Source organism: Bactrocera oleae, chromosome 2 (genome assembly GCF_042242935.1).
Source record: "Bactrocera oleae isolate idBacOlea1 chromosome 2, idBacOlea1, whole genome shotgun sequence".
NCBI classification, from domain to species: Eukaryota; Metazoa; Arthropoda; class Insecta; order Diptera; family Tephritidae; genus Bactrocera; species Bactrocera oleae.
The window spans coordinates 19145681-19169031 of NC_091536.1; the positions used below are offsets into that span (position 1 = coordinate 19145681).

The following is a 23351-nucleotide window of genomic DNA, read 5'->3' on the forward strand; positions in this document are numbered from 1 at the left end:
GGCAAACCGAACCGAGTCAAGTCGAGAGGACGTGGCTACTTAAAGGATTACACAGCGTGATCGAATGCTATACAAAATAACTGCTTCATATTGAAACAAAGCAAAAAAAAATTGTGTAACCAGAGATTACGACAAGGGATTAACACCTAGGCAACATGGAGGCATGGTTGTTAAACGAAATCAGATGACAAAAACAAAGGTTTGTTATAAACAATAGAAAATTATATGTATGTCTTCGCAGGATTAAAGCTTAGACTTGCCAAAATGACAAAGGTTGTAAAAGCAATAATAATGGCAACCCAGTTGTGGAACGCGGTTTGTGCAGAGAACAACGGTAAGAGCGCGAGGAGGTGACAGCTGACAGCGAACGCAATTGTATCATATTATTACTTTATAACGGGTATGTAATATACCAATGCACGTAGGAAGCCCTTAGTTTAGGTGTTGTCTGCAACCACAGCATTCTGGCCTGAACAGAGGTTTGGAGAACAGCATGTTCTCAATAAATAAAGGGTGATGCTTATTGAAACAGGTGTTAAATAATGGCCGAGGGTTGTTTGCACTACTGCGGCACTTCGGCGTATAAAGGAACCGGCAAAGCAATAATAATGCCAGGAACCTAAATGCGAGTAGAAAGACTTATTGAAATTGATTTCATTCAATTGTATGCTATTCTATTTGAAATTGATTTCAAAGAACTTCGGGTGCGCAACACGCTCGATGAGTATACACCAGTATCTAACAAGCTACTATGCGTAAGAAATAAATTGAATGGAGCTAAAATATATAAAAGAAGAGTACAATGAAAAAAATTAATGAGTTTAGCATAAGAAAAAATCTCTAAGTGCCTTTATATATACACGGATTTGTGCAAATATCCTTGCATGTCTTCAAGAGCCTGGATCACAATGGCGCGATAACAATAGGCCTGCGGTCGCTCGAATGCATTTTTAATAGGATAAATTTGTATAGAAGTTTCTAAAAGGAATCCAGCAATTGTTAAAGGCTGTAATAATATTTTTTCAAATAATAAACCTTTGCGTTGTTGTTATTGTCGCTGAACCGTGCAGATTTTTATTTATTTAACAGCATAAACTCGCGACAAAAAAGGTAATAAGCAATAATGCAGCGTCATTGTTTACTTTTCGGTGTGTCTCAGAGAACGCTGACAGCTTACTGAAGTGAGTCGAGGCGTTATTATCGATGAGTGCGATAATCGATTATTAATCAATGCTGTAGTGTTTAGAAAGAGGATGTGCGCACTCTTACTGTGGTGTTAGAAAAAGAACATTGGAAGTATAAAATTTACTTTTAACATGTTAGGGGTGACGTTGCCATCAGAAACGAAAAAAAATATTAATTTAATAAAAAAAAAAATGTGCGGATTAGAATCACAGAACTGCGCGCGAATAACTGTTCGATACGATACAATACGCAAAGGATTTGAAAAAATAACAAATTTATAAAACTTTCGCCAACTGCAGCGCTCTACTCAGGGGAATAAATAGCGGAAAATTCAAATTCTGCCGCAGGTCAAACTCAGTTGGGGCACGGCATTAGGTGGAAATAATAATAAGAATTGAAGAATGAAGAATGTTTGAAAAGGCGACTGTGCTTAACAATTGAAAATGATATGAAAACTTTGTCAGGGTTGCAAATCTTTGTGACAATATTGCATTGCTTTGCTTTGTGACGAAAAATTTGCATTGACAAAAGTTGAAAAGAAAAATTGCAATTGTAAGGCACGCAATAGAATCACGATTTTCATTGTAAACGAATTGCAAGACAACACAAAGCATAGGGTGTTGTGCAGACGGATTATAAATAAAGCATTTAAATAAATAAGAAAGTAGCGGTTAAAATGAGCAAACACAGCTGAGCGCCGAGCTGGCCAATGCGCAAGGGATTAATAAAATCGTGGTTGAGAGCGAGAGACTTAAGGACTCTAAGGTAAATATTTGTCCAAAAAAAACATTGGTGTTGTGAGATTATTTTCGCAATTTTTTTTTTTAGAGGAAAAAGTGGCATTGAAAACAATGATATGGAAATTGACAAAAATGATGTAGCAGCATTAAAAATATATTCTTGCAAAAAATATATATAATATTTCGTATAATAAAAGTAAATAAATATACGAACCGGATGTTGCAATAAATCTAAAGTATTTAATGCAGAGCGTTTTTGCACAAGACTAATTTTGAACACCAGAAAAATATGTTAAAACGTTTGTTTTATTTTTGGCAAATATTTTTCTTAAATAATTTTGAATTTCGCTTTAATTTTTTGCTGCGAGTCGATGATGATAATTGGCACCTTATATAACGGCCAAAACCAAAAACTGAAGATATTAAACAACTGGTATGGAGACTATACATAGAGCATGCAGAAAAAATTCTCCGTGTAATCATTAAAGCAAATTTGAAAGCTGAAGTTTCGAGAAAAACACATTTAAAGATAAGCTGTTGGAGCTAATTGAACTGAGCGACTACATTTTAGAAGACTGTAACTCAAAAACTAATTAAGATATGAATTAAAAATATTTGCATGCTATATTTAAAGGTATAACCTATCGAAATATGAAAAAAGTCGATTTTTTCCATTTTACACTATGCTCTTTAATAGGTATTTTTAGCTTCTCTCCATTGATTTTGTTTTGATAGAGAATCGAATTAAATGATTTTGAGGTTTACATATAATCAGGTCTTTTTATGCCTACTTTGTAAAAAGGATTTATACAATTGAATCAGGAGAAAGCAGTTTAACGTTCCATCTCCAACAAGTAGCTGGTTTCCCTACTTTTTTGCTGCCAAAATATTTATTTTGAAGGCTATGTGCTAAGTTGAACACCCACTTTGCAATTGTTTTTTATTTGCGACCAATAAAATCTTAATCCAGTTATGTTTTATATATGTACATATAGTTAGGCTAGGTTAGATCATATAACTGATCTGCATGATCTACTGGCATTAACCTGATAAGCCGGAAAAACACATGTAGATTATTTTATAAAATATACGTAAATTATCAACACATTTAAATAACAATTATTAATCAATAAATATATAAATTTTAATTTTAATAAATAAAATAAATTAAGAAAAGTGTCTGCTCTCACCAAGAAAAAGCACACTACTAGCTCCAAATAATTTTTTTTTTCAAGTTCGTATATCTTTCGGGAAAACATATGCAAAGTTACAAGTCATTCCGTCAATTAATTCTTTGTTTACACGCCATTTGAAGTTGACGTGTCAGAGTATTTTTTTAATAATGAAAAAATTGAATATCAAGCAGTGATTAGAGTCTTTGTTTTGTAAGGTTTTAAAGCAAAGGAATGAACAATTGTTAGAGGTGTATAAGAAGTCCTCAACTTCAAACCGCATTGTTGAATTTTGGGCCGGTGAATTTAAACGTGGTCGTATTAGACTTGAAGACGATACACGCGAAGAACCACCAAAAACCACAACCACACCAGAAATCATTGAGCATGTTCATAATATTGTTAGTGTAGTTTCAAGTTTGAGTAAGCGTGAAATATTGCTTATGCCATAGGCATCTCAGACGAACGAGTACTTCATCATTTACATGGAGAATTACATATGAAAAAGCTGTTCGGAAAGTTAGTGCCGCACACGTTAACAATTCAACAAAAACTGGATTGAAAAAAATGTCTCAACATAATTTGGAGCATTTTAAGCAGAATAAAATAGATTTCTTGCTTCGCTTTACAACTATGGATGAGACTTGGATCTACCACCATGATCCTAAATTGAAACAAAAACGTTTATAGTGAACAGAAACTGGTTGTCCAGCTCCAAAGCAGGTGAAGTCACAACGATCAACACAGAAGGTTGCTATGACATCAGTTTTTTGGTATGCAAAAGGAATTTTGTTCATTGATTATCTGCAGAAAGGTAAAACAATCAACTTTGAATATTATTGCAGACTTTTGGATCAACTGGATGAAAAAATTTGTGAGAAAAGACCTGGTGTGCAGCACAAAAAACATTTTTAATTAAGACAATGCACCTGCACACAAAGTTCTATTAACAATGACAAAATTCAACGAATTAAAGTACGAATTGCTGAAGCGAATACTACGTCTTCAGAAACCTGAAACAATTACTTCGTGGAAAGCGTTTTTCGTCGAATGAAGAAGCTAACACAGCCGTAGACGGGTATTTTGCAGAGCTTCAGGAAAGTCATTATAGGGATGGCATAAAATTATTGGAGGATCATTGGAATAAGTGTATTGAAGTTAAGGGAGATTATATTGAATAAACAAATGTATATTTCGTACCAAAAACAGTATTTTTTTATTTCGAGCGCAGAAACTTTTCAAGCAACCTGTATATATCTACATATATTATATATGTATGTATATACCATATATGTATATAAAAAAAATTGGAGTAAATTTAAAAACAAAATATATAGAGCTGCCAACAACAGCAGTATCAATAATATAATCATTACACAATTGTAATAGTGTTCATAGCAGAAAGGCTTCATATAGATTTAAGTATATATGTATGTATGTATAAACTTAAATTATTTAACTTAGCCTGGAAATGAAAAATATGCGTTCAGCGTTGCCAACACCAACAAAAATAATCAAAAAGCTATTTGATAGCTAAAAATCAATGAAAAAAGTTCAACTGTGGTGCGGCCATGCTGACTTTTTGTCATTTGCAACCATATATCAATTGTTTAATTAAGTAAATGCAATGTGAAATTGAAATTTTCAAACAAATATTTGCATTCTTCACACAGAACTTTGTCGATTTTATTGGCTTTGAGAAAAAACGGACGACTCTTTGGCAAATAAGAATGAATAAATAATAACAAATATTGACTGAAGCGTGAAATATATTCGGATTCGCATACATATAAGTACTATGTATGTGTATGTATTTATGTGTGCTTCTATGTATATATGGGTGTATGCGTTCAAAAGAGCAAGCACACCTCACTGAAGTACAAACCTCAACAATCAAACTTTTAGAAATTACATTGGGATTTGATACGCTTTGAAGGGTTGCTAGTCAGCTAGCTATTTGCCTGCTGCTAAACGGCTTATTAAATAGCAGCTACAGCAATAGCAACATGCACACACAACAACAACAATTACAAAATAATCGTATTAGTTGTGTATATTATACGTTTCCATAACTTAAACAAAACAAAATTTGCTTTTCATGTGACATTGTCCCACGAGAATTGATGAAAGGAAAAGGACAACGAAAAAACAAACATATTTCGAGAGCTTTCAACACGCTTACAAACATATTATTTATGCATTGTCCGGGGAAGTACATACAAACAAACAAGCGATTTTTCCGCCATTGCTCACGCCTGCCCCACACCGCACCCCACCGCCCCGCACTAAGGAAGGATGTCATTGCTCGACAGCCGTCGACAACCGTCGTCGCTTCGTGCCACTAAATTCTTCCGCGTCGAAGAGCAAGCTGAATAGTATACCAGAAACGGCATGTGGCAATTACAGTTACAATCACAATTACAATTACAGTTGAAAATGCGCCATCGAACAGAATGTGTGCAGGGGAGTGTGAGAGGAGGCGCAACGCGTGAAGACGAGCTTACTACGATCAACAACCGAATGAAAAGCAGTCAAAATAACGAGCAAATAATGCTACACCAAATAACAATAACAATAGCAATAACAAATGTAATTGCACATAACATTCAGTTATAACAATAACAATAACAATACTCATAAGGATAAAGAGCCAGCGCTGAGAGAGCATGGCTGGCAGACATACAAACTGGAGCACATACGAAGTGGAGACGAAGAGACACAGGCAAATAGATAGATAGACAGGAAAATTGCTGCCATTATTATGCAACGAACGCCACGACGCTCACCGTTCCACTCCACTCTCCTCCACTCCACTCCACTCCGCTGCACTGCAACGGCATAATGCTCAAATGTTGGCCGACTCAAACTCGCACTCACTCACACGCGCTCTTACTCCGACTCACACTCGCCGTAGTTGACGATTTCGGAAGCTTGAGTGCAAACATAACAAATACAAATGCACTCACACTCAAACTCACACATCTAAAGGCACATATCACAGAATCCTGTCGCATCCGAGGGATGCCTGTGGCAGAACAATTCGGTGGAGCTTTGAGTACAATAGAGCAGGCGGAACGAACAACAATAACAGCAATAACAATAAGCATGCACAATAATAGGTATGTTGCTGAGCATAGTTGTGTTCGTGTGTTCGTAACGTTGGGAGAGCGTGCTGCATAAAGCAGCTTGTAGGATGCTACAATGGTGTGCGGCATGGAGCGCACCGCAAAGAAACTGCTACGAAAGGTGTGTGCTTGTGTATGTGTATGTGTGTGAGTTAGATGTTTGGTGGGCTGTGCCGATTTCACACAATACCAACAGACGGAGCATAAGTATGCAGCGCCCTTTCGTTTGTTTTGCCAACGTTCGTGCGGGAGAGGCGCATCGGGGGCAGTCGTAGGGAAAATGGCAGCATGAATGGCAGAATAAATGGCTTTGTTTTGGTTGGTTCATTCGTTCATGGCGTTCGGTGCTCATTGGACGGATGGCAAAAGCTTGTCAGGTTGGCAGCTTGTCGGATTGCCGACTTGCTGTTGGCGCTACTGAGACTCTATAATGTCGGCTGTTTGTAGCACTACAAAGCACTTGAGAGCCATTGTGTTTGTTTTTGTAACTGTTAATGCTGCTCTGACTGTGACTGTGTTTGGGGCCGAGGCTGTAGCTGGGGTTGTGGTTGTGGCTATGTCTGCTGCTGCTGCTGCGGCAGGTAGTGTGTATTGTTATTTTTTGTTATTGTTGTTTTTGCTGTAGTTTGTTGTTGTTTGTTGCTCGCTTCACGGTTGGCTGTTTCGACTTGAGTGTATTGATGTTCGTTTAGTTATTGCTGTTGCTGTTATTGTTGTTTACTTTGTTGCCACAATGGCACTACAGCGATGGTGGCAGATACGGCCAAGTTGTTGTTGTTGCTGCTGCTACCAACACCACCACCGTTATTATGTTTTGTTGTTATGTGGGCGTTGCTAAAGAGCATAAACCATAAAAGCATTATATATATATATGTGTGTGTGTGTGTGTGCTTGTGGGGGAGTTTTGCGCTGAGCTTCCTTCAATGCATGCATTCCTGTTTGTGTTGGTGTGCACATATGTATGTGCGCGGGGACAATTCAATTTAATTGCTGGCAACGACACCAATGGCGGTTCGCATGCAGTTCAGCGGCGCGCTCATAGTCACCACACACACACCCACAAATGCATTTCTGCATATGCAAATTAATTTTAAACTGTAATGTAGCCAAGCGCGCATTTGCAGATACGCGGCGGCACGTGACAAATTAAATACATTCACAACAAACAGCTTAAAAAACGTTAATATAACAACAACCACAACAAGGCGCTACACTTAAGTAGTGATAAAGCTATGAAAAGGCTTATGCCGCAACAGTTCGTCGACCACTCATTTACGTACTCAGGCAACCAGCCGCGACCGTTAGTCGTCGGGCGTCAGCAGCAGGTGGTATTTCACCAAAAACGTTGACTTTATAAACCCACAAGTGTAGCACAATATATGAGTGGTAGTAGTCATGTACACTATGGTGGTACGAGAAGGCTGCACGCTTGACTTGTGGCATATTATTCAATTTGCATTGTCTTTGCTGTTGTTTTTTTTTTTGACTGCGTTTGCGAAAAGTGCACTCGTGGCTTTTTGTTTTGCATTTTTGAAGCATATTTGTGCACGCGTTGCCAGCAAGATTTATATTTAATTGTATACAATATGAGTATGGCAGATTTTTGTAAGAGTCAAGAGTGTGGCGTGTCGAAAATTTGCGGTTTTTGGGAAAAAGAATCGGTGCTAAACCCATTTGCTGCGCTCTAAAAGCCAGCATATCTGCTAGCAATGTTGTTAAGTTAATTTGTTGGCACGTTACTAACTTGGCTAACTAGTTTAACATATGGTTATAGTGGTCTTAAGCTCATTGGTGTTGCACTAACGAGCATTTGCGAAAAAGAATTGCAACAAATGCTGTTATAAAAGTTTTAAAAATTAAAAACTAAATTGTAATATTATTGGATTGGATTTTTCCACAATTATTTAGGCTTCTAAACTTTGCTGATATTTTTTATTTAATATGAATTTATTATGATATCTTTTATTTACCATATTATATGCTCATGACGTCATGTGCAATAGCCAAATGAAACTGTTTTCTAAATATACAGTTATTTTCGTTGAAAATTTAATATTCAGTATTTTATTGCAAGATTTGTATAAAAAACAGTTAAAACAAGAAAAAATGTTACTTAGAAGAACTTAATTCCGATTATTCAGCTTGTATGAGAGCAATATGCTGTAGTGATTCGATCTGAGTAATTTCTTCTGAGATTCCACGACTGCTTCAGATTAAAATTCGTTTCAAATTTCATTAAGCTATCTCGTCAAATGAAAAAGTTTTTCATGCAAGAACTTGATTGAGAAGAAAAGGTTATATGCTAAATTAAAGATCGATATCTCAAAAACTAAGAGACTAGTTCGCGTATATACAGACAGACTGACAGACAGAGGAACATGGCTAAACCAACTCAGCTCATCCTGATGATCATTTATAAATGTATATATTTTATAGGGTCTCTGACGTTTCCTTCCGAGTGTTAGAAACTTCGTGGCAAATTCAATAAACTCTGTTCAGGGTATAATGACAGCTATATGCTATCGTGGTCAGATTGTAACAATTTATTCGGCGATTTTAACATTGCCTAAGGCAATAATTCGTGCTCATTACGTGAAGATATCTCTTCAAATAAAAGAGTTTTCTTTACAAGAACTTGAATTTGATTGTTCAATCTGTATGGCAGTCATATGCTATATTGATCCGATCTAAACAATATATCCGGAGATTGTAGTATTGTTTCGGACAATAACCCATGCCAAATTTCGTGAAGATACCACGCCAAATAAAAAAGTTTTCCGTACTGAGACTTGTTTTTGATCGATCAGTTTGTATGACAGCTATAGCCTATAGTGGTCCGATATCGGCGGTTTCGACAAAAGAGCAGCTTCTTGAGTAGAAAAGGACATGTGCGTAGTTTCAGGTCGATCTCGCAATAAAATTGCGGGATTACTTATATTTTGCCTAAAAAGGGAAAAGGGCTGCCCAAAAAAGTAATACATATTAATTTTTAAGTTCTTTTTATGTACTAAAATGTACTTTATAAACTTTAATTATTAATATTATTTAACATTATTTTAGAAATTATTAAATAAATATTATTTATCAGATGCTTTTAACGTCTGATAAAAAAGAGTATTTATGAAAACCAAAAAATCTTTTCAAAGTATCTAATGTCTCAAAGAAATGCGGGATTTACAAAAACATTTGTTTTAAAAAATTTAGGAAAAAAAATTTGAATTAGAATCTAAAAACTTTGTGATTTTTGAAAACATTTGCTTTAAATATTTAGAAAAAAAATTTGAATTAAAATTTGAGAATTTTGTGATATTTTAAAAATAATCAGAATTAATTTTTTTTTTTGACATTTTGTAAACATGGCATATGCATGAATTTACGCTCACTTACGGCAAATATAATATTATACGAAAATTCTTAAATAAATTAAAACTTGTGTAACTAAACCAGTCGTGCCATAAAACAAAGAAAACACACCACCAAATTCAGCATCTGTCAAAAGGAAACAAAACCGAAAAGCTTCATATCAAACAAAGAACTTTCAAAAACAGCAACAATTCGCATCAAAAGTGATTCCAAAAATGCGATTACAAATGCACGTGCTGACAAGAGCTGTTTATTGTGCGGCGGAGCCTTATCAGCGTCCACATCTCAGCCAGCGCACGCACGCACGAGCATTATTATTCACAAGCCATATGTGAAGAGGAGATCTTTTACAAGAAATATCTTTTTCTTTTAACTCAAACAAATAAAGGCATCAGCCGCACACACACACGCTTATCAACCACATTTCTGTGCGTTACACCGCAGCGCCAAAGTGTGCCTCAAACAACTCACTCCAACGCACACACACACACACCGTTATGTCATAAGTGTCAAAATCTGGTTACTTGACAAATGATATAACAAATAATGCATTTTGGTTATGTCTGTGATGCGAGGCGCTGGTTTCAAGCGCTACGTGGGCAATCGTCAAAGAATGACAGATGATTGAAGAACAAATAAATTAATAAATTTAAGGCGCTGACAACTTGTCAAATGTAATATTATAACATGGAAGTGCCAATAAAAATATGTAATAAGTAAGCAGCTAACTTCTAAGGCAGCAATAATCGGCTAATCAATCATCAATCGATTGTTGCACAAAGTTGCGGTAAATACACTAAACACACTGTTATACTAAAAGTAATCTTGGGCGTGCTCAACTCAAAGTAATTGGTTTAATACAAGGCATTGTTATAGCGATGCCATCCGATTTTAACGCCCATCAATCATATGTGCTTGAATGAAACTATGCTTACAAAACGTTAATAACTTTGAAATTAAATAACTAGTTGCTCTATAGTTAGTATTTATAGTAATTACAAAGCAAACAGTAATACACCTTAATTAAGTGGAATTGCAGCTCAATAATTACCAGTTGGTCAGCTGAGTAATCAACTATGATGTAGTGTTAAGTTGAACTTTTGACTCAAGATTTGTTATTGTTTGTTTTAGAATTAAAGTATAGGCAATTTTTATAAATGACATGACATTTTTTGTATTTAATTGATTCAGTAAAACTAGTTCAAAATAATATAATTAACAAATTAAGGGACACACGTAGCGTAATACTTAAAAAAAATATTAATGTTTTCTTCATATTTCAATATTTTGTAACTTTAAAAATAACATATCAAATATTAATATTGATATCTCAAATAGTTTTGCAGTTACAGCCTTCTAAAATGTAACCGCTCAGTTCAAACAGCCTAATCAGTTTATCTTTAAAGCGTTTTCTCGAAATAACATTATATAATATGATCAAAAATCGAATTTTAGCAGGCCACAAACGACTAAATTTGGGTAGAGTTCAACAACGCCGTCACTTGTCGATTTCTAATTTTCTTTCGACCGTAGAACAGAAGACCGGAATCACTGCAGCAGTGGAGCAACTTGTTTTTGCGCCGTCAGAGATCGCGTGAAAATCGAAATATTAAAGAAAAGTAAAAATTATAACTGCCAGATATATAACAATTAAGTAGTGGGGCTAAGGTCTGATAAGTTTTGTGATCAGCATTGATGTGAAAACTCATTATAAATCGCTTAAACCAGCAATAAACTAAAATAATGTAAATTAAACTCTTTAAAATAAAAATTAAAAACTAAGAAGTAAATTCGCGCGTAACCGAAAATTTCATACTCTTGCAACACTTCCGAATTTCAATTATATATTTCACATATTGACCTATAGGATAAAATGTTCGCTGTAGGAAGTGGGATCCACACATTCGATATCTGGGAGCTTGAATAGTTTTAGTCCGATTTTTGGTAATAAGGTGGCGCACATTAAAGGCACTATTCGTGCAAAGTTTTATTCCGATACATTCTTTGGTGCTTGATTTGCATACTGGAAAGTGGATCAAATGCACCGTAAAATAGCAATGTTAGGATAAAGTAATGTACCGAATTCGGACGACATTGGTCGAGCATTTCCCGAGTTATGGGTTTTCATCTAAATATGGGCAGTGCACGCCTATTAAAAATTTTGATACTGGCTCTTATAATGCTTTTTTATATCATCCGGGCGCAAAATTTAGTGTGTCTGATACTTCTATTTATTGAGTTAACGTACTTTTAGTAGTTTTCAACATAACCGTTATATGGGAAGTGGGCGGAATTATAATCCGATTTCAATTATTTCTACACTTTCGAAGAGGATGCTAAAAAGATTTGCTATTAGCAAGTTTGATAGATTTATTTAGCTTAAGTGGTTTGGTAGATATGGACATTAAACTTATTAGAGGGCGGGACCACGACCACTTTGTAACGATTAGAAAAAACGTTACGTGTACAAAACTATTATTTTCTATTATACATGTTGTAAGAGTATAAAATCAAAGCGAAATTTACCTTAAACATATTTAAAGTATGTATATCGCTAAGTTAATAAAGTTGATATTAATACAAATATTTAAACATCTTACATTTTATATTGGAATACCAGAATGAAAGAAATAAAAATCAATAAATAACAAATTAAAGAAGATTATCGACGCTAAATATATACAAAGCAGTATATTTCAAACACAAAAACCACCTAAAAAGCCAAACGCAAGTTTCAAACATGCATGCCAACAACAAAAATTACAAAAACTCATACCAAGTGCATTCAACTTCGGGATTAATTGTGTGCCAAAATCACTAAGACAATGTTTGGCAACCATAAAATTAAAAATAAAAATATGAAAAGAACCGAAAACAGCTGATTGTATTGCCAACGCAACAAACCTGTTGGCTCGGGGCTCGTCTCCCCGCTTTTTGTAATTTCTTTTTCAATTTTGTTTGAATTTATATTTCAATGTTTTTTTCTGTTTTTTGGCAAGGTTGTGTATTTTACCTGATCAGATGAGCGAAACATGCTTGACAGCTCGCTGGCGCAAGATTAAATAACGGCAAAAATTAGAAAATATTCGCGTATTTACACAGGCAACACACGGCGCGAGTCAACGCAGATATTATGAAATTTTCAAAGAAATCTCTTTTTTTTTCATCAACTTGTTTGCTGTGCGCTCTTTTACATTGTTGCGAATGGTCAGTGCAGTTAAACGTGATTTTCACGCGCAAGAAATTGTGACAAAGATAAAGAGTGATTTATGAATGTGTGTGTAACTTGTGTGCGTTATAAGTGATGGGTTTGCAGTGATATATTATATGATAATATGCTGAAGAATATACTTGTACATGCATATAAACATATATGTATATTTTTTTAACAAACATATAAAAAATTAAAAAACAAAAAATTAAACAACAAAAAATTAAACAACTCTTGGTTAAAAAATTAAAGTGTTGAATTAAAAATACAAATCTGATAAAATCTGCAATGAACAACGGAACAAAACTTAACATAACGTAACGTAACATAACATAATTTATTATAACGTAACATAGCGGAACTTAAATTAATATGACATAAGGTAACATAACATAACTTAACTTAATATGACATAACGTAACAGAGCAACATAACTTAACTTAATAACATAACGTAGCATAGCATAACTTAACTTAATATAACATAACGTAACATAGCATATCTTAACTTAATATGACATAACGTAACATAGTGTAACTTAACTTAAAGTAAAAAGAAAAAAACAAAAATTTACAAAGTTTTCTTTTACATAATTAAAAAGCAAGAATAACGCTACTTCTTCATATCTCTTTACCCTCTCCTGCAGTATGAGTAAAATCGCCAACGTAAAGTAATTGTTAAACAATTTTTTTAATTGTAGCTAAACGCTGATCAATCAACTCATGATCGCATTTATACATACTTATACACATAAATACATATACGTTCGTTACGCTCGCTATGTCATGCAGTGAATTACTGTGGCACTTCGACAATACAACAACAATTTTAATTAAGAAAACTATACTCACTACTCGAAGACAACAATAATAAATTTTTGTAGCAGCTAAATTGATCAAATAATAGATATTAAGTAATTAATATATGACGCTAATGTACATAAATACAGACAGACATATGTACATATTTAGACTTGAACAATATAAATAAGGTGATAATAGAGACCTTCATACATAAGTAACGTTGTAATTGCGGTTATTTATGTATAAAAGTGTAGGTCACTCACTTTTAATTGCCTTACTTATTGCATTGTTAGCAAGTAATAACACGCTAGTGATATACAAGTATATCTACAAACATAGTATATACAAATATATATACAAATATATGAATATATGCCTACTAAGAGTATTATTGTTTATTAATAAATAAATTTGCTTTTATTTGAGCTTATGAGCGTAAGATTATTTATATTAGACTAAATATTAGACAAACATGTTTAACTAATTTTTTAAATAATCAATTTTTAAATCTAGAATTATTTAAAAAATTAAAATCACGCGTCTAACATAAATACGCTATAAAAGCAGGATTTCAAAAGTACTTTACCTGCCTGCGGTTGTTACGTAACAACAAAGCACTTTTCGTTATTATGCAATATTAAGTTAAGTCTCTGTCGAAAATCTCTTTCAATAACAGCATAAAAATCAGTAAAGTGTCAAAAAAAACAAATGCGAAAATACATACTAAAGCTACTTAAAAATATATTTTGGCTTAAACTTGGTCAATACCGAGCAACAGATTTAATATCCGGTATTTAATTAATAAGAAGTTGGAATTTTCCATATTTGTTTTCTTGTTGTTCATTAACAAATTGTGCGAACATTGAAGTGCAAAACTTAAATATTTCATATTATTTCAAATTCCGGTATACATGAATGATTTGGAGTTATATTTGATTTGAATAGCTGAAAGAATTTACTACAAAGTTTGAGGTCATTATTTAGAGAGCGTGGTTTGTTTAGGTAATTTACAAACTTTTCTATTTTGTTCTCACCAAAATTTTAGACACAACCGAGTATGTAAGTGTTGTTGTTTCCATCTAACGGAACATAAACGAACGAGCGCTTCAACTAAGCAACCATGGATAGCAGTAAAACCATGTTCGTCGGAAACTTACCTGTAAAGAGAGACAAAATAAATTTTATTAAAATAAATATTTACATACTATTGTATATTTGATAACAAATAAATTAAAACTAGAAATTAAAATATGAAATTTTTTGCTTATAAAAACTTTTTACAACTAAAATGATTTAGCTTACATAAACTAATTAGCTTACATCACTATATAGGTATATATAAAAAATATACTGCTATTTTGACAATTCAAAATTAAAGTTTTTGCGATATTGAGGTGTTACATGTGTTTCTTCAGCAATAAACGGCCTATTTTCAAAAAAAATTTTTTCATATAAAAAATGAAATATTTTATGCAAAATTTTTATTAATTCAAAGATACATATTTTAGAAAGAGTTTGGGAAATTTAATTTTCAAAGGAAAATATTAAAAACTAGGCCATTACGACGTCAATTCGCGCAGACCCTTGGAAAAAAGGTGCCTGTTAGTTGAAGGCAGAACTTCTACAGTATCAAAAGTACGTGTTTCAATTAAGATCATAAACTACAGATGTATTGGGCTAAGGAAACAAGTAAATAATGTATTTGTGGTAGACGTTTTTATAAAAAAAAAATGCAAATTTTGGTGAAAATTTCTCGATGTTTTTTTTCGAAATAGCTATTGTATAATTAAACAAAACAAAAATTCTTCGTGCAAGACCGTGTAAATTATATCTCGAGGAAATGTATACAATTTCATTAAGATCAGTTGAGTAGTTCGAGAGATGTCTTAAGGACCGACTTTGAAGACACAGTTTCGAACAAAACGCGTTTAAAGCTTTAAGTACTATATAGTTGATCTCGAGCGTGCAACTGTTCCAGGCTATATCTCCAAAACTATTACTCGCATTTACTTGAGCATTTAGGAGATTATTCTACAGTGGTTATAGCATTAAATAAGACAATACAAAAAAATCGATTTTTTGAAGCTGTGCAACCCACGTACTTTTGTCAAAATAAGGCGAAAAAACCTATTTTTAAAACAAAAAATTAAACAAGTAAGGAAGGGCTAAGTTCGGATGTAAGCGAACATTTTATACTCTCGCAAAGTCAAATGGTATACTCGTTTGAGATTTCTTTGTGGATTGACTGATATTTTCGGTAGAAGGTCAACTATAGGCAAAGGGGTCCATATATTTAGTACTTAGGGGTTTGAACAGTTTTGGTTCGATTTAGACAATTTTTGGCCGCAAGGTGGCATACTTTAATTGCATTATTCACGCCAATGGCTCACACCGTCAATAGAAGTGCTAAAAACATTTGCTTTTAGTGAATTTTGTTATTATAGCATTAGCGGTTTAGGAGATATGCACATTAAACCTATTAGAGGCGGGACCACGCCCACTTTTTAAAAAAAAGTTTTAACTGCAGATGCCCCTCCCTAATGTGATCCTGTGTACCAAATAACAGTCTTGTATCTTATTGCGGAGCTCAGTTATGGCAAGTTATTTGTTTTTGATTAATGGCGTTTTGTGGGCGTGGCAGTGGTCCGATTACGCCCATCTGCAATACCAACCGTCTCACGGTACCAAGAAACATGTCTACCAAGTTTCATAAAGATATCTCAATTTTTACTCAAGTTAGAGCTTGCACGGACGGACGGACAGACAGTCACCCGGATTTCAACTCGTCTCTTCATCCTGATCATTTATATATATATAACCCTATATCTAACTCGATTAGTTTTAGGTGATACAAACAACCGTTAGGTGAACAAAACTATTATACTCTGTAGCAACAGGTTGCGAGAGTATAAAAAAAATTATAGCATGTTTTGGACACAAAAATGTTAATTTACCACAAATTTCGTATAGGCAAACAATTTTTTGTAAAAAACCAAAACTTTATAATTTGAATTTTTCACATTAAATTGAGGTTATGAGAAAAAGTTGTGCATACTAAAGTTGTAGATATTTTTATTACCTATAACCTATAAGAATATAACCTATATAAGAATAAAAAACCAAAAATGTATAATTTGAATTTTTCACATTAAATTTGAGGTTATGAGAAAAAGTTGTGCATACTAAAGTTGTAGATCTTTTTATTACCTATAACTTTGGTACATAATTTTTTTCCATAGAACTCGTAGTTTTGCCGAAAATCATGATAAACCGTTTTTAACCCTTAAAAATTCGACTGCCCCCCACTATCTTTTCCCGTTCCCGGCGCAGATCGTTCCTAAATTAATTTTCTTGTCATTTATATTATTTTATCTTACTGTTCCAATGGCTCTTAATCCGCTATGATATTTTTCACTGTTTAGCAACACAAAGCCGTTAGCACTAACCTATATAATATTTCAAAACATATTTTATTTTTTTCTTATTATAAATTGAATTTTTTGCCTGAATTATCAACGAAACTGACCAACTGCAGTACAGCAAACAAAGCTCCGAATCATTAATAGTCTGCCGAAAAAGTTCACATAGCCGCAACGACATCAAAATACCGCCAACGGTGCATTGGCGTGAGAAAAAAATATACAAAATGTAAGAAAACCGTTCGATTTCGAAACTAAGTGATCGGTCATTGATTTCGAGTTCACATTAGGAGCTGCATTGAAGAGTGAATATTGGTGTTGAGCGCCCCTAAACAAACACAATAAATACATACTTATGTATGTATACAATGTTATGTAATTATGAGCGTATAATATTATGTCCATACATACAGATATATGCACACATTTAAACCGCAAGTAGCGAAGAAAACTAAAATAAGAATGAATATTTCCATCCCCTGCCGTGAAAAGACGCGATCACTGCAATTGCTGGCTGGCTACTGTTATACAAATAAGCTTGTATGTGACATGCATGTACATATGTGTGTGTGTGTGTGTTTTGATGTTTGTGTATGTGTACGCTTGTGAGTGCCACAGGCGAAACTTGGAATCTTTTGTTTTCGAATTCTTGTGTAGCTGCTGGCAAAAGCATACAGCAATATTTGACGCATACATCGATTTGGTGCACACACACACAGAGTTACAAACAAACGCACATACTTACATACATCTGTATATTCACATTACATTTATTTATTCATGCTTGTAAGCAATTACAAAAATATTTTCGCTTTTATGTGGGGTGTAGAAAATTGTAAAATTATTACGGAACGGCGGCGCGAGCGTTTTTGTGCGATTTTATTTATTTCAATAAATTGCAACAATGTATTGAAGATTATATAATTGCATACAAACAGAAAAGCGTATCATTGTTGCTGCTTTGTCGTTGATTTGATTAATAATTTGGTCTTTCATTGTTTGTTTGTTTGATTTTAGGTGTGTATTGTATATGTATGTATGTGTGTATTATACTCATGTGTGTTTGTCTTCTAAATTCGCTGGCGAACGTCATTAATATTCGTAATTCGTATTTGAAGGATTTTTGCACAGCACAAAAGTATGCAACTACACACGCACACACATATACATATCGATGTATATACATACATACATTTGTCAACTCATGCATACGCGTTTACTCGTGTGGATTTTCTCCAGCGCGTCGCAAGAGCTCTTGAATGTCCTCATTGATGAGTGTTTATCAAACACTTATAAGCCACTCCACACCCCACTCCAAGCCCACTATCTACTACGGGCAACTTCATTGAAATTTTATGCCACACACATACATACACACACACCCTTACATGCATATATAGGTATTTACAACACGCCCTCCCCTAAGCGCCTGGGTATCACTTTGAGTAGGAGTTCGGTGCGAATATTTACTTATTGACAAGCAGACATACATACACATATTGTGTAGTGTGATTTTTGCACACAAACAACAACAACAAGAACAACAAATACGTTGACACAAAACAGCTTGCAAACTCAATTGGCATCATGCTAATGATGCGTTATATTTAAATTTTCCTAACTTCGCTTAGATTTTCTCGAACACACACACACATACACACATGCACCTAAATGTACATTCGATTCATATTTTTATGATTTTCATTTTTCGAAATTCCATTTGGAAATTTTCGTTAATCAAAATTGATTAGGCATGGCAAGTTTGACGCTGGCTGGAAATCACGCTGCATTGTATGCATTTATAACTTGGGTCACACTGCGCTCATGTTTGTTGTTATTACTGCTGTTGTTGTTGCTGTTTTTGTTATTAAGTGCGGATTGTGTGGAATTTGTGCGCATAAAACGCACTTGTCCGCAATTAAGTGCAATCAAGTTAAGTGCTCGCGAGCATTCTTTCCTGCTTGTTGTTGTTGTGCTTGCTGTGGTTGTTGCTGATGTTTGCTTTTGCCAGCTTAAGCTGCACGCTATATAGGGAACTTGTTAATTGTCAGGGTCGGGTCACTTGCGAAAAAAGGAAATAAAATAATGCCAGAAATTTATATGCGGAGAATGTCATTAACTCTAAATTGTCGCTGTCCATTGTTGCAAACACACACCTACATACACATCTAAGTATGTGGACTTATCCTATTTGAGTTTGGTGTTAAGTGTTTTCGTAATTTTTTAAGTATTGGACGCACTCTCAAATTAGAAATTATTGCGGTATTCTGAGTCGAACGGAAATGTTTGCCATAAAATGGAAAATGCGTAAATTTGAGTGGAAATCTGCTTCAACTGGCTTTCCCGCAAGCTTTAGCACAGGCACTTCGTTTGTGTAAAAAAAATATAAATTTAGCTAAATAATAAGAATTTGTATAAAAAAAAATTTAGAGATTAAATATTGCTCAATATTGTTTTAATTTATATAATAATTATTTATAAAATATAAAATTTTTCGACTTCATTCATTGCTTGTTTCTTAAAAAATGATCATTTGGAAATTAATAAATTAAAAACTTTTTTCAACAACAAAAAAATTCATATTTTTAAAAACAATGTTTTTCAACTACAAGAAAATTGTTATTTTTAAAAACAGTGATGAAAAAATACTCGACGATAAAATTTCGAATTTTAATTAAAAAACGTAAATTTTGAAATAAAATTTTGAAAAACATAAAAAAAAACAGCGAAACTTTGGTTGCTTCGAAACCGTAATACCCTACACAGGTGAATTTCTTATAGCTTGAAAGCGTATACAAAAAATGTGTATCTTAATTTTGATCGGTTTAACCGATGTCAAATTTTGTGAGCATATCTTGTGAAATAAAAATCCAAGCATTTGAGTTTGTTCGGTATGTTTGTATGACAGCTATATACAATAGTTGTCCGATATCGGCGTGTGCGAAATTTCAGATCGATATCTAGGAATCTGAGGGATAGTTCGCGTATATACAGACAGACATGACTAAATAGACTCAGCTCGTCATGCTGACCATTTATATATATTTTTTATAGGGTCTCGGATATTTCCTTCTGGGTGTAACAAATTTCTTAATATACCCTGTTTAGTGTATAAACATTTTCAATATTTTTAAGTTTTATAGTTTAAATGCATGACCCAAAATTTCAAATTTAAACAAAAATACGAAAATTAAATATGGAATTAAATAACTTTTGAAAATCTGACACTTTTTCTCGCGACCACGATCCAAAATTTCAAGAAGAAACTTTTACAAACAAAAATTACACTCGCAGAAGCTTCTTCTTAGTTTTTGTCGAAGTCAGGTCGGAATACACAGCGCTTTAAGGGGTTAAGGGTAGTCAGAACTTTCAAATAATAAATTTTTTTTGCAATTTCGTTAAGTGAAATATTTTGAAAATATTCTGTGAAAATTTCAAGTTGATCCGATAATTACTTTTTGACTTATTCGACAAATAACAAAACGCGCTCAAAAAAACTATGTTTTTTGAACTGGTGACAACTGTAACTTGAAAACCGCTTAGTAGATTTTATAGAAATTTATACAACTTTTAGAATATATAATAAACTCGAGCCGGATCGTAGGATTTTTTTTTTTTTTTGGGAACTGGGTCAACACAGACATCTATAACTTTGGAAATTAAATTTTTTTTTTGAAATTATCGTGACTTCAAGTCAAAACATTGTATAATAATGCCTGACTTTTATAAAATAACATGACTTAATAGCAAAACAAAATTACTGTATAAATTTCACCATACTTTCATATATTTGTAGTTATGAGATTTTTCTAGTTAACGAGCGATATGTAATGGATTTCGTACAATTCAGTAATCTCTTTCAAGCATCAAAGTTTGTAGCGCTCACGAGTGAGTAAAATAAAAACTTATAATAAAGATTTTGTAATGCTTTCTTCTTAAGGCATATTTCATGAAAATAATAGGGTCACTAACATTAGAATATTTTTAATTTTATTTTTTGTTTTAATAGGCAGATACACACAGGTTGCTTAGTAAGAACATACAGAACCCAACAACATAAAATATGACAACCGAAATTTATGTCTTCACAGAAAGCTAGAAGCGCAACAACCACAACACTTAAGCGATTAGTTGGAAAATTTATAAACTAAACATAAATTGAAAGTTTGTATAAATTAAAAGTACTTTCAACTTAAAATAGAAAAAAATTTAATTAATTCATTACACTGTGTATGAAAAGTGTGGTTATAATGAAAACATTAAAAAATTATTATTTCAGTAGTAAATAGGCATGCATGCATTAGTTGAGTATAAACAATGAAATAAAAACAAAAACAATGAAAACCCCCTTCACGCCTTCCGCCTTCACGCATTTCTAATTCACATGGCCTTACATTTATGGTATTTAAAGATAATAAACGATAAGATTGTTATACAGCGCATAATAAAAATTGAGACAGCACAAAAATTATAGCAATGGAAAACGGAACACAACAAACAACAACAAAAACAAGAGATCACAAAGCGAACGTTAAGCAAACAAATGCTGTGTGCAAAGGCAGAGAGACAGCGCGCTACACAATTAATTCACAGAAAATATTTGTCTAACTGAACTGCAGGTCAAAGGCCAAAAACCACTCACCTGTAATCAAAAAGAGGAAAAAAAATGGGAAAAAACGCCGATATAAAAGAAAATTGAATGAGTAAAGTAAACAGCATAAAAAGAAGGAACTGTTTCAAAGCGCATTTGAGGACGCGTTGCGCGGACGGACGAACAAAGCATGGAGATGGGTGCGGTGATAGGTTGTGGCTGCCATTTGCGTACGTATTTCGTAGCCATACATTTGGTTGGTGTTGTTGCATATTTTTAGGGTAGCGCGCATTGATATTGCGCTTGTTGCTGTTGTTTTTAGCGATAGTAGTTACTTTTTTGTTGTTGTTTTATGGACTGCATTGCGCTACCTTCCGCTTACTACTTATAATTTTTTTTTGCTTTTGTTGTTGTTTTTGTTTTTGCTTGATTTTCCTTCTTTTCGCTGTTTTCATGATAGATACGCTTGTCAAAAAATTTATTAGCCAAGACGCATACAGTAGCCGCCGATATAAATCTTGCTGATTGAATAAGTTAATTCCGTTGAGTAATGTAAATAAGCGCGAGAGTGTAAGGCAAGAGAGCAAATTACAAAGGAAATTAAGGCAAACACACGCATACAGACACACATAATAAAGCCGGCTGCGTGGGGATGACAAAGGGGATGGCAAAGCAAAAAAGAAAAAAAGAAGTCGCAGGAATGCTGTCATTGTCGATTGTCAGTTTGTCACGCCCGACATGAATCACCTGAAATGCGTTGTCGCATGTTGTTATTACAGTTAGATACTTTGATTATTACTTTATTTGTGCGCATTTCCTCTGCGGTTTATGTGGCTTTATGTCAAGGGAATTCGCATTCTTGGCGATTGTTGATCGCTAAGCCGCTTTTCTCCTTCTTTCTAGCATTTCTTTTCACTTTGATATTTCGACATAATAACGATAAAACGTTATGAGTATTTCGACATTGCGCTTATCAGCGTATTAGATATGCTTTATTTATGAGCTGTAATAATGTCAGACACAGGCCAAACAACCTAACACATCATTACGACGGCATCAGGGTGTGGTTGAAGCTTGGGGGGCGGGGCATGTGGAGCACAGTGCAAAAATTTGCTTTACAAACAACGCAAGCACACACTAATTAGAGCAGCGTAAATATAGAAAAGCAAACATAGTATATTAACCGATTTTATGGCATGCTTTGAAATCGTAAGAAAATGTGTGCTCATAACGGCGTTTGAATGTTAGTAAACTTTGGGTCGTATGAAAGCGCCGAGAACAACGTAATAAATATAAAAATAAGTAATATAATGATTTTTATTTTTGTTTTTGCTTTTAGAGATGTTATAGGTATAAACTCGGTTCGCTTGTTAACTTGAAAAGCAAAGAAATTTATTAATAAATGGCTTACAATGACAGCGCATGCCTTGAAAAGTAGCAGTTGCCGTTAAAATGCAGATTTATATTATATTGATACCACTACATATAGTAGGCAACCGATTGTTGAGTAATGAGCCAGTAGGAAAATGTTTGAATGATTCAAATAGAAACCTAAATATATATTTATACGTAATATCTAGCAGCATTGCCTTGACAATAATTTATGCCAAAATTCGTGTTAAAGAGCGTGTACAATTATATACAAATAAATAAACGCATTGCCTGTTTAAAAATAAATTCATAAACCCGTTGAGAACTGTAGCTATTAGTTTAGCGAACGAACAGTGAAATCGTAAAACGAG

General features: G+C 33.7%; 1 protein-coding gene across 4 annotated transcripts in view; it reads right to left on the reverse strand.

The window, feature by feature from the left end:
* mld (molting defective) overlaps positions 1 to 23351 on the reverse strand; it is a 203341-nt gene that overhangs the window by 79677 nt on the left and 100313 nt on the right. The window lies entirely within an intron of this gene.